The sequence below is a fragment of the Sardina pilchardus genome, chromosome 4, assembly GCF_963854185.1.
Source record: "Sardina pilchardus chromosome 4, fSarPil1.1, whole genome shotgun sequence".
Lineage (NCBI taxonomy): Eukaryota > Metazoa > Chordata > Actinopteri > Clupeiformes > Clupeidae > Sardina > Sardina pilchardus.
This window is the reverse complement of record NC_084997.1, coordinates 1,391,138-1,404,132: the sequence shown is the minus strand read 5'-3', so window position 1 is coordinate 1,404,132 and position 12,995 is coordinate 1,391,138. Positions and strand designations below refer to the sequence as shown.

The 12,995-nt window shown below is 40.9% G+C and overlaps 1 protein-coding gene across 4 annotated transcripts in view; it reads right to left on the bottom strand.

Annotated features, from left to right (window-relative positions):
• Positions 1-10,745, bottom strand: part of LOC134078065 (LIM domain only protein 7-like) — a 65,522-nt gene extending 54,777 nt beyond the window's left edge. For all 4 annotated transcript variants that reach the window (XM_062533707.1, XM_062533709.1, XM_062533708.1 and 1 more), the window contains exon 1: positions 10,606-10,745. The gene's annotated coding sequence lies outside the window, so the exon portion shown is untranslated. The remainder of the gene's footprint in view (positions 1-10,605) is intronic.
• Between the last annotated feature and the right edge of the window lie 2,250 nt (positions 10,746-12,995).

The window sequence follows — 12,995 nt, the reverse complement described above, 5'->3', positions numbered from 1 at the left end:
CACTGACCGTAAAAAAGTGTCATTAGTAGCCTATGCAGTATGCACCTGTTCTATACAGTCTGGTATGCACTGTTGTTTGTGGCTAGCTAGACTTGCTAGCTCGATGTGACACAATATTGTAGCGCGGCTCGGATATGCTTGTGTTACCTTCATGCAAGGGGGAGATGTAGCCTACGGCTAAGATGGTTAAGCAGCCTGTTGTCATAAGATAGTTGACGGTTACGCATTATATAGGTGTACTAGACAAGTCAGCTGATGTGTTGTGGGATAAGGGGTTTATGTTACGGGATGCCACCCATGTTGTGGGATATAGCCACGGGGATCTTAAACAGGCCACTTCCATGTAATGTCATTCCTCATATTCATCTGGTAATAAACATTTCCTAACAGAGTAATTCTTGCCTCGTCACAATATCAACTCTCCACTCATTCCGCGTGGACTATGCATTATACCTTTCACTGCCTCACGTCTGCCAGGTTCCAAACTGTCTTCCTAACAGCAGTTACAATCAGTATTTTTGTGATAACAACAAAACAGCTCTGCAAAGTTTAAACCAACGATGCTAATCGCGATTAGCGATTAGCCATTTAAAATGCAGAGCCTACCCTCATAAGGAGACCTCTCCAATTCAGAAAAATGCATTAAACTAAAATTGGACAACGTTATGTTTCTTAAACCTTAGGGTGGGTATGATATAGGCCTGGCCTACATGCTTTAACGAAATACGTTGTCAATGGTTATTTGAGCAAGCTAGCCAAGGTCTAGCTAATTTATCCTGGCTGTAGATAAAGCAGGATAGGCTATGTTTTCCCAATATGTTAGCAATTAATAAATAAATGCTGAGATGTTTGGCGATTTAATTGACATTTGAAAGAACAGTGTGCTAGATGGACCACAAGGACCAGTGTTAATATGTGAACAGTATGATGATGATCTGACAGCTGTGCTCAGCATACAGTCAGTCAGCTGTTTGCTGATTTTAAGTCTTTCAGCACTGTGTGCACAACTCTCGTTGTTGACAGCTCCGCCCATGTCTCAGCTAGCCGCCGCATAGCCGGCTCGCGTGCTCACTGCAGTCGCACCGGCAATATGTGTACCCTCAGGGGAGGACAATTGGCAGCGTAAATCACCTCGGCGATTAGCCGGCTATCAGTGAGTACAATCGGGACTAGCCGGCTAGAAGCCCGTGCATCGCCGGCTATCTGTGCAGTCAGTAAACGGCTAATAATGGATGTTGACCATAGCTGTCAACATTGAACATTGAAAAAAAGGGAAATTTTCCGGGTTACCTACCCAAAATACTACCCTGGAAATCCAGAATTCTCGCGAGAACACAATTTGAATTGTGTCTGCAAGATATTCTGGCCACGAGCAATGATGCACATTTCAAATCGGCGTGGCGGGACAAAGGCGAGCTGAACTGATGATGACAGCGCTACAACTTTCGGCTTTGGTCGTAGTTATCCAATTGCGTCAAAGTCCAGAATCAGTCAGAGTAATTGGTTGTAGTGTTATCCAATTGCGTGCTGTGAGATTTTCAAACGCATGTTTGGTGCCGCCCCTCGACATAACTGCTGCATTAACTAAGCGAGTTGTAAAGCTAGGTCTAACGTGACTTTGCTCATAGATTGGCGTCAAATCGTGCACTCACAACCACCACGCTGGTGATATCTAAAAAAAGGCCAGCATCACTCTAAGGTTGCCTTCAAGCAGGGCCGGCTCTAGCCCATTGGCTGCCCTAGGCGATACTGAGATTTTGCGCGTATCGGGTGTTCGGGGCCCAGCTGGCATCCTGACGTCAATTTGACATCAACAAGTAGTCAAGATTTTGACCAACATGTATGACGTGCATAAATATGCATAATTTCATTATATTTTGTAATGATTTCCTTGTGGTTGTAAAGAGGCCCAACAAAGGTATCAATCTAACATGTTTTTTCTGGTCCCTACATCTCAGGTCTATATTATTGACATTAAATCAACGTTGATTTGATGTCAGGAAATAAGACGTCAAATTGATGTGAAATTTATGTCAAAACAACGTCTGTTAAAATGTCTGAAAAGGTATATTATTAGCCTACTCATTGTAAATCGACGCGAGTTTTTCAACATCCTGACCCACACAGCAGAGGGTTCCAAAACGGACCCTCTGCGGCGGACTCCGTGCGGATACGCACATCGAAGCGCCCTTTCCAGTCCTAACGGCTCCTTCAGTTTTCAAATTTCTCGTTGATGAAGTGGAAGACGAAACAGCGGCGTCTGAAGGCCCACTGTAAGTATGCTCCTATATGCTTTATTTATGCAGCTACCGAGTCTATCCACTGAAAAAGTACTTCCATAACACAAGTAACCTACTTATCTAGCTTTATTTGCTGATATTATCCGAAAATTTGCTGGTCTGCAGATATTGCTCATATTTACACACCAGCTACGGTCTAGCTGCTAGCTTTCGCAAGCTAATTTAGCCCACTTTAGACAGGGCTAAATCCTGTCCAACTAGGGCTTTGTTACCCTTTTAATGAAAGCTAAACTCAGAACTGAGTTTAAAATGAGCAACGTTTAATTTGGTTTAACGCTAACTTTGTGTTTGTGAACAACAAAAGTTGGCTTGCGTTAGCTAGCGTTAGCTTGTTAGCTAACGATAGCATTAAAGTTACAGGAAAACTAGTTTTTGTTAACGTTATGAAAGCTTAGATGTTGGACTCGGGAGTCTTTAAGAAAACAAAGGCCAATTCGGATGTGTCTAAACATCATTTCTTTCTGGGAGGGAGGCTGATTTCACATTGTTCACCAGTCCGGGATAACGTTAGCTGCTAGCTAATGGTTTTAAATTATGAATGACGTTAGCAGTAGCCTGCTAGTTCTAATAAGGTAGCGCTAACCAGCTGCCGCATGCTCAAACACATACGTCATAGCTCGACATTCTCTGCTGGCAACAACAAATAGCTTTGGGACTCGTGCTTATATTTTGTACACGTTAGAAACCAGCAAACAGGCCTACTATTCAATCTAAAAAGTCCGGTTTCCAGACGTGTTTCCTGGTGACTTTTTAGATTGAACTGTAGCTGCTAGAGATTACTCTCTAACTTTTACGAAATATAAATGCACAAAGGGCACGAGGCTATTTGTTTTAAATTTTCACGTAGAAATACTGTCTGTCTACGAGTTCATTTAATGACATTGAACGTTCCTTGGAGTAAGATTTAACTGAGAAGAGGCAAAATAGAAGAGGCAGTTGTTGACTTCATGTATGTCCTTGCTTTGCCTTGGCACAGACCAGACACTTTGTGGTGAATGTTTAGAATATATGGGAAGAGGAGCTAAAATGATCAGCACCATATTCTGTGGATCCCAATATAATGCATTTTTTAATGGGGTGTATTATTGGTTATGATAAATATTTGGCCATTTCTTTCTGATGATAAACGTAATGCATATTTATGTATCTGTGTTGCAGGTCATTCACAAGTGGCTCCAGTCTGGTTTGGGGGTTCTGCCATCCAAGTAAAGTAAGCTTTACAGTTTTACATTTGATTTATTTGACTTTTGGTCTAAACATTAATAATAGAAAATAACCATATGCCTCTGTAACTGGTGTTACTAGTTCAGGACGAAGTGAAGGTAAATGTCAACATGCTTAAATGCCTTTGTCTGCTGTAATAAAACCTACCCTCTACCTCAAAAGCTCTCTAATGAAATGTACATTTATGTATCTGCGTTACAGGTTATTCACAAGTGGCTCCAGTCTGGTTTGGGGGTCTACGCTTTCTCATCCTGTCCTGCCACCCAAGTGAAGTAAGCTATACAGTTTTACATTTGATTTATTTGACTTTTGGTCTAAAAATTAATAATAAAAAATAACCATATGCCTCTGTAACTGGTGTTACTAGTCAGGACGAAGTGAAGGTAAATGTCAACATGCTTAAATTCCTTTGTCTGCTGTAATAAAACCTACCCTCTACCTCAAAGCTCTCTAATGAAATGTACATTTATGTATCTGCGTTACAGGTTATTCACAAGTGGCTCCAGTTTGGTTTGGGGGTCTACACTTTCTCATCCTGTCCTGCCACCCAAGTGAAGTAAGCTAAACAGTTTTACATTTGATTTATTTGACTTTTGGTCTAAACATTAATAATAAAAATAACCATATGCCTCTGTAACTGGTGTTACTAGTTCAGGACGAAGTGAAGGTAAATGTCAACATGCTTAAATGCCTTTGTCTGCTGTAATAAAACCTACCCTCTACCGAAAAGCTCTCTAATGAAATGTACATTTATGTATCTGTGTTACAGGTTATTCACAAGTGGCTCCAGTCTGGTTTGGGGGTCTACGCTTTCTTATCCTGTCCTGAGTGATTCTTGACATTGAAATTATATCAAAATTTGTCAATAAATGTTCATACTTTTGTCATCAATGTTTGATTTCTGATTTATGTTGAATTGACAGCGAAGCTTGATATTGAATGATAGCAAAATAGCATTAAAACATTGTCTTCCTATGCATCAACATCATGACATCTTGACATCACATAAATGTTGAATTGACATCAAATGCCAACAAAACTTGACATGGAAATGACATCAACATCATGACATCTTGATGTCAAATAAATGTTGAATTGACATCAAAGCCTGATATTGAATGATATCAAAATAGCATCAAAACGTAATCAACCATCATGACATCAAATACATGTTGAATTGACATCAAATCCCGACAAAACATGACATCAAAATAACATCAAAATGACATCAGCAGAGGTCAAAATCTTGACATCAAATTGACATCAGTACATTGACGTCAATATGACTTTCATTCTAGACCTATTTCGTGACGTAATTTTGACGTCAATGTTCGATGTCATATTGATGTCAAATTGATATCAAATGCCCACTGGGGGGTGTTACCGCCGAGAAAATTTATTAAATACTGTTATGTAAATGCATACATTTTATTTGATGTCAGGATATAATTTGGTGTAACTTTAGTTAGTGTGATTACACTGTAGGCCCAAGGTGACATGTTGTTTAATCAGGTGCATGTCACTTTAAGACGTTTTAGTTTTTGGTTAAGAACGTGATTGAATATGATGCACGGCATGAGATGTTAGGACTAGGAGTTCCACGGTTTTTCTAGCCGTGTTGGTCGTGTCAATTTTATGAGTATGAACTGTGCTGTTTGTTACAATAAACATTCAAGAACATTAACTGGAAGACAAGACTTTTTATAAGAACACGCTTCAGCCATAGGACTCGTTTATTGGAACCGGACCTACAATGACTTTCTCTTCAGCATTGTAGTAACATATAGCTAAACGTTAAAACGAGGCAGATATGACATTGCAACAATGTTTACCAATGTAACGTTGCAAAGATTATGCAGACTGTTACGATGGACTGACACACGCTCACACACACATTAGCCTGTCGAAATCATAGGCCGGACGCGTCTTTCTACATGGGTTTAGTTATTGGGCTATAATTAATGAGACCACACTTTTGTTGTCGTTTCCAGCGTTTCTTATTTTTTTCATCAATGTTGTTAAAAGAAAGAAAGATGCTTTAGGGCGCCCTCCAACCAATTGGCGCCCTAGGCGGTCGCCTTGTGGCCTGTAGGAAGAACCGGCCCTGCCTTCAAGCAAGCAAAACGATGCTTGGAAAACATCTGTTTCGCTGGAAGGGCAAGGGGGTAGCAACAGGACAACAGTACAGAGACTGACAGGTCCGATGGTAGGGCTAATGTTATGAAAGTATTCAAATACGGGACATTTTAGGGGGAAATATTGAAATATTGGATTTGACTGATTAGCTTCGCCAATTAGCAAGGCACTTCCTCGTCATCATTTTCCAGAAATATCATGTCCGGTGCCGTTTTCCTCATGCTGATTGGTGGCTGTTCCACTCTCAGCTAATGCACGAGCTTAGTGTGGGCACAAGCTCTCCTTCTGTACCTTACGTCAATCAGTAACCTGGCACTGTAGGCTAAGTTGGCTAAGTAAAAAGGCACTGGAAACAAGCCCCTTGAAACGCCATGTTGAAGCCTGGAAAAATCGTTCAATTTTGGCAATTTCACTAGCCTAGCATTCCCATTGAAATGAATGGGGGCGGGACTTGTTCACTTTCTCCAGTTCTTATAATACCTCCATGGTCCTGCCCTTACAGACCTCTGAAGTTCGCCTACAAAAAAGCTACCATCTGTGCCCAAATAAGGAGATCTGGTTTCTTAAGATTTTTTTCTATGGGAAAATAACAGGAGAATTTTGAATTAGCACACCTGTTAAATTCTTGGAAATGCAGCTGTTTAGCTCTACACAGTTTTGAATAGAATAGAATAGAATATATACTTTTTTGATCCCGTGAGGGAAATTCAGTTCTCTGCATTTAACCCAATTTAACCGAATTAGTGAACACACAGCACACAGTGAACACACAGTGAGGTGAATCACACAACCCAGAGCAGTGAGCTGCCTGCCCAACCAGCGGCGCTCGGGGAGCAGTGAGGGGTTAGGTGCCTTGCTCAAGGGCACTTCAGCCGTGGTGGACTGGTCGGGGATCGAACCGGCAACCCTCCGGTTACAAGCCCGATGCGCTAACCAGTACACCACGGCTGCCCGTCCTCATCCCTCGAGTGGATACTGTGATCTTTGGTACGTGAAGACGGCACACTTTCATCTTCGCCAGCCCAGAGCTAACTTACAATGCAACTTGCCATACTGTAGGTAGTTAGCTTCAATTAACACCCGGATCTCCTTATATAGGCAAAGATGGCAGCTTTGGCTCCTTTTTGTTGGCAAGCTTCAGAGGTATTGGACCAGAAGAACTGGGAGTGGTGGATTTTTGCAAAAAAATAACAGGCTCTAGTCTAGGTGGAGGTAGAAGCATGTTTTACCCCCCCCCAAAACCATCTGATTTATGTTGTTATGCTGTTGGAGCATATAGTCTACGGTCGGTTTCAGTAAATATGATCAAACACATTTTGCCTACTGCACCGGTTATGGATCGGGGTGCCGCTCACGACTCACCCATTAGTGCCCTCCTGAGTAGATGATGTGCAATGCGGGCAAAACACCCCAAAATTAGGTGTTCCATATTAAATTAATGTTGATAGACAGATTGTTTTAAAGTTGTTGATAGACAGATAGTTTAATGCATGTTGATAGGCAGAAAATGTAAAGCTAGGGTAGGAAACTAACTTCCCCAAGGGGCCACATGAGAAACTGGGACTGTTGAGGACCCAAAACGCCGAACTCAATTCTGTTCAATTCTATTCTGTTCTTGTATAAAATTAACTAAGTCATATGGTTTCAGTTACAACATTTAATCCTCATTCTCAAAAATCTTTTTTTCATGTTTTTTTTTTCAGTTTTCAAAGACAAGTAGTAAAATTACTATATAATTAGGCTAGCCAATGAAAATGTAAAGGAGTCAGTGCAAACATAGGCCTGTGCCATTTGATCAGCACTCAACAATATTTCAAAGACCATCATTGAACTCTATATATTACAATAAAAATGAAAAAGGGCAATAGTAGGCCATGTCACTAGTTAATCAACATTCTCAAAGAAAACTATTTTGAAAATGTGCCATTCCTTTGGTTGTTTCTTATAAATGTTGGTTTATACAGTACAGTACATTGTGTTCATATGCTTTTTTGTTGTTTTATATTGTTAAGTTTAGAGTTTCCCTAGCTCCATAGTGTGACCCAATCATCCTAATACGGGCCAATATGGGGTAATAGCTGGGGCTATTTTCTTTATTGAGCATCAGTAACAATACAAAATATCCACAATGGGACAGCAGAATGACATAATAACAATGCTCAAAATTGCAATATTTTTCCTAAGTAAAAGGTTGATCAAATCTCTATAGAGAGCCCCTTAGGAAAAATCTCAGCCTTTCCAACTTTAGAGGCAGCTTTGGCCTACTGGTTAGGGCTTCGAGCTTGTATCCGGAGGGTTGCCGATTCGATCCCCGACCAGTCCACAGCTGAAGTGCCCTTGAGCTAGGCACCCAACTCCTCACTGCTCCCAGAGCACCGCTGTTGGGCAGGCAGCTCACCCATCTAGGTTAGTGTGTGCTTCACCTCACTGTGTATTCACTGCATGCTGTGTGTGTTCACTAATTCATAAATTGGGATAAATGCAGAGACCGAATTTCCCTCACGGGATCAAAAAAGTATATATACTTATACTTTAGATTAAAACGCCCTTCATCCATTGATCCATCGCCTGACTAGAGTGCAGAAGGAAAAGGAATGTTGTGCCTTAGCTGATAGGGTATTGTTGGAATTTGAATATTCATGTAATACCAAAAAGTGCAGAGAAGGGATGTGGATCTGCCACAAAATCATAGGCCATTTGAAGAGTATCAAACATTCTAACCGAATAATTTGAGAAGAGTGTCTAGTAATGTCTGTGGGTAGAGATTGAATATTAGGATGTTTCTGAACAAAATGCTTAAGTTGGGGGGAAAAAATTGAAAAGGTCAGATGACTTAAATTGTGCTTAAATTTAGCAGACAGATCAGAGAAAGACAATGTAGGTCCCATTGTCATAGAGATCCTTAATAGATAATATGCCACTAGCAGACCAAAGTTGAAAGGCAGAATCTATAGTATTGTAGATGGTTTGAAATTGTGATTGTGGAATACTGAAGCTAAGGTAGAGGAGCCAGGTAGGCCAAAGTGTTTTTGAATTGAATTGTGCAACATGTGCTATGACTGAAAAGACATAAACAAATACTCACATCAGAATACGCATACGCATCTTCACAAGTGCTTAGACACAAATACAACACTGAGGGGAGTGGTGTAGCAACCACCAAACAATACAGTCAGCTTTGTTTAAGCCTGAACTTATTGCGTGCTAGTCTGGCTCCTCACGCAATAACAGTCCAATATTCCACTAGTCACAGAGCTAATATATTATTGTCCATGGCGGTATTAGGTAAACAAACACGCAACCTCCACCAGTGGGGTGTCCTACGAAGCAAGTTAGACAAATCTAGGTTATCTAGACATATCGAGGCTGCACAAAGCCTCAACTCGGGTATTAAGTTAAGTGATCCTACGACAGCAGGTATGTGATAAATGTGTCAAACTAGGCTTTCAGCTCAGATCTGTGCGCGTTCTCGTGGTTGGGGTGATTTTGACCAATCGGGAAACGTGGAGACGCACAAGACAGCCTAGGTTTAAAAACGATTACTTCCGCATTTATGAGCGGTAGCGAAATCTAGGGTGGTCTTTTTTAGTGTCTAACCTATAACATCAAAAAGTCGATGGTCATCAGATATTGTATGGCATGCATGTCCATAGTAGTGACATATTTGCACGCACAACATAGTTAAAAGCGCCTTCGAGATTCAAAATGTTTGCAGAGGCGGGGCTGAACCTGTTAGAAGTTTGACAGATTAGCACACGTGAGATAACTTCGTTTGTCAAGATAATGGATTGGTTAGAATTGGTCAGAGGGCGGTGATATTTCACGATTTGAGCTATAACTAAGCACATAACCCGCTCCCGAGCAGGTTTGGTTGCGAGCATAAGATACCATGGTGATACAGCGACGCTAAAACAAATCCACTTTCGTATGACAGCATACCCTGGTTTTGAGCGCAACATACCTCGCTAAGCAACTAATCGAGCTTCGTAGGACACCCCACAGCTACTCAATGATGGCATTGTGTCTGCATGGTGATCCATGATCCACAGCACGGTAAAACATCTGGTCAATGACATGCCAAAGAGGACACATATCCTCTACAAAATATAATTGAACGTGAAATGTACAGCTGCATGCTTTCATTCTATTTTTCAGAACACCTCACCTTCTCAACCAATTTCCTATGATAAATGTGTGCAACATTTCTCATTGACCTTAAGATGCTAAGATAAACTAAATTGGTCATGAATCATAATGTTGAAGCAGCTTTAGTTGAGATCAGTGATTATTCATATTTTGTATGATAGCCAGATTGGCCTGTAGCCTATAACATTATAATAATTATAATTATAACTATAACTACTGTCATTCATATTATGTCTTATTTTTTCTTCTTTTTGACAATATTCTACTTTAGATTTTGCTGGTAAATTAGAGGAAAAACAAAGACATTAGGCACTACAAAATGACATGGTCAGGTGTGGCTGCTAATATTCTCACCTAAATGCACGTAGGGTGAAATAATGTCAGAAGCATTGTGCTTTTGATTTAACACAATACCTCTCAAGGACACACCTGTGGAAAACTGAACAGGTTATTCAAGATGCCATGTGAATTTCCCCGGGACATACACATACAAGCCACAAAGACACTCTGCCTATTATGTATGGGAGAGGAGAACACAAATTACATACAAATATCTATACACACACAAATGAGGAAACTTTCTTAAGCCTTTCATCAGACCATTTCAACAATACGACACAGACATGGATTTGAGCCATTGGTGGTTGTCGGTCATCTACTCCAGTATCAACACTTTACAGTAAGAGCCAAGGCAAGCTACTGAGATTAAACCAAGTGACAGGCTGCATTCACACTGGGACAGACCAAACATATAAGAAATACTATGAAAATCTTATAAATAAGGTTTATTGATAGTCACCTGTGTGTACGAATCCCACTTGAAAATCAAAAGTTGGCCTTCTGTTAATCCTTTTTTCTGAAACGTTTAGGAAGTCATTGACGTTGTTCTGCTGATATGAGAAATCAGTCCTCTATGTTGTGCAGTTTGAACTTAACTGGATCCAAAGTTCAATCCTTCTGTGAGGTGACAGGGGTGGGGATAAATGGAAGAGTGTATGCATGGGTGTGTGTAGCTGACTCATACAAAACTATGTGTAGGCAGTCCTGCTTTCAGTCTCTACCTCTTCCACCTGACATTTACAATTCTGGCTAATAGGAAGTGGGAAGAAATAGGCCTGCCTTAAAAAAAATCACACACCCTAAATCCAGAATTAGAAGGTAGGCATCTTTAAGGTGTGTAAATATGTAGGGGAGAAGGGTATGTTGTCCACTGTTCCTCAGAAAGAATCCTGTAAAACTAGGTGCAGTATCTCAAAACTGAAATAAACTGTGACATTATATGCAGGCTATTTTTTTAGGTATATTAAAAGATCAACCATGCACGATACCTCAGCTCTAATGCAAGACCAGTAAGGACCAGTTTTACCTGTTATTCCCAACAGTATGTATAAACCCTGTCTAGACTTTCAGGGGCAATTGCTCTGTCGCCAGTTTGGAGTTTAACACGGTTTTAAACTCGGTGGTGACGCAAGAAGTCACGTGACGACTTAAGTTCCATTGCTGTGTCATATGCACCTATGGTTTAACCTGCTGCTGCATTTTACCTTGATCTCAATTGCTGTGTCTTCAAGGAAATTCAAATCACCCACTAGAGGGCGCATTTAGTGCTTGTTAGTCTGATCTCGTAAGGGACATGGTTTTACGGTAGACTAAACCGGATAGCTAGATAGGTGACCTCTTACGCTTCATAAACCGACACACACACACACACACACACACACTGTTGGCTAGTTTGGATTTATTACAACGTACACAGTAGGCTACAATAAAGGCTACAAGATAACAGTTGCTTAAGTAACAAAGAACGAGTATTCGTAAAATAATTAGCCTAACGCACGGTAGGGCCTATAGATCGTAACCTGACTCTCGACAGATCCTTGTAGTTCGCTGAGCGTCACGCAAGGATCTGGGACTTCTAGATAGGAGACGTATTTCTGAAGGCGGGGCCTTGTAAAACATCCTTGCATGTGATTTGATAAACCACTTGTCCGTTATCTTGAATGACGTGCTAGGCTACTTCAAGCTCTTGCCAAACCCGGTCGGAAGAAGAGTGAAAACATCCTTGCCACCAATAAATGTCTTCAAAACCATTCTCTGTTCATCTTTTAAAGAATGAATACTCGATAGATTCGACAAAAAAGTTGAAATAGCAGAATCAATGTCAGCACTAGACTCCTCGCTGCGTGCCGCCATTGTTGTTTGAATCAACAACAAGCTTCGGCGCTCCTGATTGGTTCATCATTTTTTGCTCCCTGGAAGGAGTTTGGATTGCCCTCGAGCGCAGACCCTTGTGTGGAGCTCAGCGAAACGCCTCTGGTGGAGCATGGCGGAACTACAGGAGTCTGGCGAGAGTCAGGCTATATAGATCGTACCATCAACCCTCAATTATGGTCTTTATTTAGGCTACTTAAGCTGTGCAAAGCAAAGGCATTTATTTGAGGCAGATTTCCAGGCAGGACCTATTTGTTACGTACGTTTTATTGTGAAACCAGCGAGACATGCGTTTTATTTCTAGCGGCACCGGCTATTAAAAGCAGTAGATCTAGTTTTCGGTTTAGTTTGGGGTTTAATTTACTTTTGGAGTGTTTGGTGATGTTGCTAAATGTTGAGACTGATGGACACTGAAATATGGGGGGTATTTGAAGGTTCACTATTAAGTTTCATGTCGTTGAAAGGGATTTCCACCCGCTGTTTGCGGGAGGCGCTTTGATTCGATTTCATTCATTGACTGTGCCCTGTGAAACCTTATTGCATAGCCTAGATTGAGATCGGTAGGCCTACTTATGAAACATAGAAGGTAAATTCTCATTTGACCATGCTATGCAGTTAACCGAAATGGTTAGTCTCCACAGTAAGCTCCTTCTTCAAATTGAGCCAAATTGACATACCAGCACTCCGACATTGACGTCCAATTGTCGTAGTGGAGGCATGTCTCTTTATGGGAAAAAGTCCCATCACTCCGACATTTTATTTTTTCATGGTCGCAGTGGCGGTATTTAACTTTTTTTTTCCAAACAACGTGCCATTCCGACATGAGGTCATTAATAGGCTATTAATGTCATAACTATATCCAATTGTGTAAAATAACAAAGATTCACATTTAAAATGTCATGGTGAAGACTTCTTGATATGGTTATGTGTCTGTTGCGTGCGCAAATCGGGGAAGTGAAAGCAGTTCTGTGTAGACAT